We start from the raw sequence: 6,000 nt of genomic DNA, 5'->3' as shown, positions 1-6,000 counted from the left end.
CTCAGAATAAAAAGCAACCAAAACCATCTGTGCCCAGAAGAAGCAAATCCAGATGTCATGGGGATTTAGTCCTCTCCTTCATTAATCATGTCTGCAGGATCATTCAGCTTCTGCAGCATATGCCTGCTGTACTTTTGAAGGGTAGTTAATAATACATGAACATCAGCTCACTTGGGAAGAAAGTTTTGATCACATCTTTGTTAATCAAATGCAAACAGAATTTCTTACTCATCTAAGTAGAGTCACACTACAATGTACTTAATTAAGAAGAAAAAGTGACAGGTCTAATTTCTAGGTTTTGATGTCTTGCCTCACTAAAGTCTGTTCAAAGACAGTGGGATGCCTTGAGCCTTCCTGTTACCTGAGCTGAAAACCTTTAACACTGCCTCCTGCAAATTGCACCCTATAAACTCATTTCCACCACTTATGAAGGTTTTTCTTTTTTTTGTCTTCCCAAGCAGGTGTGGCTGCCCATTTGAGGCAGTAAAGAATCCATTGGATCTCTGACAGATGGATTTTTATCCTGGATTTTCTGCTGAGATTGACAGATTGAGCTCTGTCTTTTTGTTTGCTCTTCTGTAACTGTGTGAGCACTATGGAGTGGAAAGTGTAGTCAGCTGTGGTTTTATTTACTGGTTTCTCTACACCACCTCTATTTCAAGGTGAGGGAACAAATCAATGTGTCTTGTTTGACAATGAGGAAGCTGGCTTCAACAATTAATTTGCAAAGGCCTGTATGTTAGCTGCTTTGACATGAATGTCCTAACTAATTAAAATACAGCCTCTAATGGCAGCTGAGCAGGGATGGTCACCTCCAGCTGTGTCGTTTAACAGATTTCATAACCTAGTGACTTAGCAGAGAAGGAAATGGTGTTTGAATTTACCAAATATGATTTATGTATTTAGTAAACAAGAAAAGTTCAACACATATAATTTATTTTAATTTACATATATACAAACCCCTGTAATTACTGGGCCACTGGGACAGGTAAATGGAGTATGCAACAGCTGGAGGTGATTCTCAGCTCTAGGATGCCTTAATTTATAGGAAATAAAATCAAGAATCACATCTTAAAGATTCTGAATTTCAAATCCCTACTGAGAGTCTTCATTCCTTTCCCAAATGCCCTTAGTCCTGTGTCATATCCTAACAATCACAGTTTCCTCCTTACCAATTCCCATTTGCTGCACCTCTTTATTTTCTTGTTCCTCTAGACCCAGCATTGCCCCTCCAACCTTCCAAAAGCAGAATCCAGCTTCAAAGAGTCACAAGGCTGACATCAAAAGAACAAGCTTAAAACAATGTTCTCATTAAGTTCCTGACATGCCAGGTGACAGGGCCAACAGCACTGCTGCAGTAAAACTAGAGAGGGAAGGAGAGAAGACCAGGGGAACTTTTCACCACAGGGCTTGAAGATAAATTATTTCAAAGTTAAGGTAAGGTGAAGAGTCTTGTTCTTGTGAGGTTACTGATTTCAGAGGCTTTTTCTACTGAAGTACTCATGGTGTGTAGAGTGCTTTTCCTTCTCCACAGCCACTGTCTAGAACTGTACTTGACAGAATCTGTTTATTTGTAATAAATCAATTTTAGAATCTGTTTTTAACAAGCAGCCTTGACGTGCAAATTGGTAATATGCCCTAAGTACTAAGGCTTGTGTATTTTGTTATAAAGAGTATAACTTGCTCAGAATATATTTACAAGTTTTTATTTGTACTCCATGTGAACTGGGAACATAAGACACACTGAAGGGCCCTTACGGATAGGAAAGAAAAGAACATACATTCTCAAGTGTATACCATTAGCAGTGTGCTATTCTCCTAATTTTAGAGAAGCAATTCTATATAAGCAGCATTCTTATGATTTGCTTACCTAGTGTCTTTAAAGCCCAGCTGCTTAAATCCTCTCACTCAAGAATCTGAGGTGTCAAAAGAGAGAATAGCTTCTAGCCCTCTTTTACAGTGTAGTTTTCATGACCCCACCTCACTCTTTGACAACTAAGAAAAAAGAGGTTTTACCCCAAGTTTTCTACCTTTCCACTAAAAAGTACTTATTTTTGAGGAACAGGATGTGTGCTATTTGGATACTGAGGATGGAAATTCTAGATTTGTAGCAATGCTAACCTCTAGCTGAGCCTTGCCATGGGCTAGGTATATACATATTTACTAAATGTGAGTGGAGAACTACTGAGCTCTGATATGTCACAATTAATGCATTATGAGAACGTTTCATTGCTGAAAAGTTTCAAAAATCCCTAAGGTTATGAATCAGATTAAATTCTGTGGACGAAATTGACATTTATGAATGATTGGCAACCAAGCAGGGTAAAAAGATGAATGTTATTTATAATTTGGTATTTTATGAGCACTGGTATTCTATGAGTATTCAAAAGAATGTTGTTTACATGTTGAGTGGCAAGAAAACATAATTGGGAAGAAAATAAGGAGTGAGGAAGGCAGCCAGTAAAGCCTCCTCCTGCATTGGGCTGTGCACTCAGTGGCCTGACTACATTCTGACCTGCACCACCTTTTAAATCCTGTTCTTTCACAGAACTAGTGAAAGATAGATACAAGTATCTAATTTTACCCCCAAGATACTGTCTGCTATTGAAACATACCTTTGCCTTGCTTTTCCTCCTTCATGAGTAGTTAAGACTGTCATCCATACTTTCTGAAGTTACAAAAATAAGGGGTTTTATCTGATTTCTTTCTTTGAAAAATGACCATAAACACCATTTTTATCTCTTCCCTAGGACACAGTAGCACTTCATATACTGTCTCCACATCACACTTTTTCATTTCATCTTGATATAAGAAAGAAATTTCTATAGTAAGAACAGTCATGCACTAGAACAACCTCCCCAGGGATGTGGTAGAGTCTCCGTTGCTGGAGGTTCTCAAGATGCAATTGCACAGGGTGCTAGATAATCTCATCAAGGCTCCCTTTCCCGTGAAAGGATGGACCAGATATTTTGAGGTCCCTTCCAACCTGGGCTGTTCCATGATTCTGTGGTTAAGAATCTATTAAAATCCACTCTTCTGTTTGTGGGTTTTCAGTGCTTCTTGCCGGTCTCTCAGAGTTAGGGTAGTAGCTAAAGCACAACCAACTCTAACTTTTTTTTAAGGCTACTTTATCAAAATACCATTTTTGGCTCTCCAGCAAGAACAGTTGTGATTCTCTTAGAGTATATTCCACAGCTAGATTTTAAGACCTCCTTCTAACCTTTTGAAAATAACTCATAAGAATAACATTCTTCTGTGTTACTAAGATGGAAGGGATTTGGAATATGTTTCAACCAACAGCCTGTCCTGAGAAAAGAGCTGCTTTTATCTTCTAACTCATCTCCGTACTACTTTTCTGCAACCTGGTTTTGGCTTACAGACAACAATGATTAACAGTTTCCTCTAGCAATAATTATTATTTATCTGCGATGGTTTTATTATATTTGCAGCTGTCTTTGTCAACAGCACCTTGTTATCCTGCTTAGAGAAGTCAGTGATCTTAAAATGGCTACTTTCCCTTGGAGAAATCTTATAAGGTAGTTTTGGATAATTACTTTTCTCTCCCAATGGATTGCATACACATTTAACTTAAATGCTTCTGGTTGATAACAAACTGTATTTCTGAGGCAATCAAGAAGGTTGTGGGAGTTTACACACAGGATGAACCCTGCAGTTCCCTCTAAAGCAAAGGGTGCAGTCAAGTGCTATTATGCAGCATGTCAAATCAACTGGTTCCTTGGCATATCTTATTTACAATTAGACAAGTGTTGGTACATAGGAGAGGTAGCCAACAACGTGGCAAAGATTTTATCAGTCCCTCTGATGATACATCTGCAGCTTGTCAGCCCTGTGGTCGCATTAAGGACAGTGTGTTTGACTAACAACCGCTGGAAGTTTATTATGATGGTATGCCCATTTGCATTGAGAATGGATCTCGTTGTCACGTATATGTCTGTGGCACATCAGGGTTACATTACAGTTCCCTCCGCAGGGAGATAATAAAGAAGTGATTGTGGAGAAAACCTCCTTCTCTCTCCCTCCCAAAACGGAGTTGGAGGCTGATACAAAATAAGGCAGTGTAGTGACTGTGCACTGCACTTTTTGGGTACGAGAGCTCTCAGTACTTTCACTGGCTGCCTTATGGGTACAGACCATGAGTGAAGCTTGGACTCTGGTGATGTAAGGAACCACCTTTCTCCTGATGTCAAGCCTCCACAAGTGAAGTCACAGAGGCAGCGGAGACAGATCTTCATTCCTGTGTTGGGGAGGAGGTGCTTCTCCTGGTCCTGTTCACTCATGAGTTCACTTTCTCTATCAGATAGAATTGCTCCATCATGTTGCCCCGTAGGACATAATGCAAATCAGGTGTTTAGAGAAGGAACTCTTTGGGAGAGTAAAGGAAAAAAAACTCCCAAAGATCAGGATTTCATGAGAGAAAAAGCGGGGAAATATTTATTTTGCCTCCGGTAGTATTTTTGGTTTGATAATATTACTTTATCATTGATAGCTGCAGTGCAGATATGTTACGTCAGACTAAAATCTAACATGGCCAATTTCTTACCTTGGAGAAGAATGGTTTTGTTATTAAGCAGTATAGAAATAGAATCATTTATATCTGTTCCTGACTTTGCTCACATTTCTCATGGTATCTTTTTAAGATGCTTAAGATACAAACTTTGCCATTAAAACACAGCATTTCCCTATCTTAAAAGGAAGATTATGGTCTTTAATTAGCTAGTGTTTGTAAAATGCGTGGGCATCTTGGGGATCAGGTATTACCAAAGCATAAAATGTTATAATTAAAAAAACTATTCAGTTCTCATTTTGTTTTTACCCTAGCTGTAATTAGACAGGGAGGTTTCCCATTCAGTATGCACACTGACATCTGTTCTTGGGTATAAAGCTTCTGGGATTTGGCATATTTTCATCTGCTAAATGATGAGACAGAATAGCAATCCAGTTTACGGCTCATGAATTTTCCATAGTTTATCTCTACAGACTCCTGGAGCTGACTTGCATATTACATGTGACTGTACATTATGAAAGCCTTCCCAAATACATTTGACAGAAGGTATGCTACACTCAGTGGAGGTCAAATTCTTCTCTGAATTAACACCATTAAAATGCATGACAGTAAACAGTATTTCCTCATCGTTGTCTGCTCACACAGCTCAAAGATGTGCAGCGAGCAAACCACAGCATCCACCTTTCTGTGAGCAAGTGCAAAGCTCTCGGGCAGAGCTTAACAACCAAATATATTGGTAATAGAGTCTGATTCGTATTTGACCTCTAGAAGTGCTGTAGATTTAGTACTATATTCTCAGCTGAGATATCTGTAGACTTGTGAAACTCTGTTTTAGTGATGGTCTGGATAAACCTGGTCTCCTCAGGGTAGTTAAACAATTGCTCCATTACACTTTGGTACAACTAGCATCTGCCCAGGGAGCGTGAATTGATACTGAAGTTGCCTTCAGTCAGCTTTCTTGAAGGAAGAGGCTGTTTAGCAGAATACTGAACTGGATGTTACATATCATCTTCAATATTTCAAATCTGATCAAGTTTAGTGTTGGTTTTAAAACTTTTAAGATTCAACCCCAAAATTTTTAACCAACCTGTGATCAACCGAGTGGCAAAGTATTAAACGCACCTACTGCACAATCCACTTAACTATGTTAAAGCAATTTCACAGCAAGTGACAGGTGTACAAGCTCAATGAAAAGTATTTAAGTCTAAAATACATAACTTCCAGTCACTGTGAATCTCCAGCATGTCAGCACAATCCATATTCATTGCAACTCATTGACTCCATACTAAACACGAGGCACAATAATGTATGGCAAGCTGCCCATTCCCGGTCAGCTGAATTAGCATTATAAAAAGAGCGAAACAGAAGAAACTACCTTAGAAAGTCACACGTGGTATAAAGCCTCACTGAAATTATTGTTCAGAGGCAAGGAAATTCGGATAGCTGTTCCATACTATCTTACACTGCTGTGCCAA

Source organism: Aquila chrysaetos, chromosome 12 (assembly GCF_900496995.4).
Source record: "Aquila chrysaetos chrysaetos chromosome 12, bAquChr1.4, whole genome shotgun sequence".
Lineage (NCBI taxonomy): Eukaryota > Metazoa > Chordata > Aves > Accipitriformes > Accipitridae > Aquila > Aquila chrysaetos.
Note: the sequence above shows the minus strand (reverse complement) of the source record.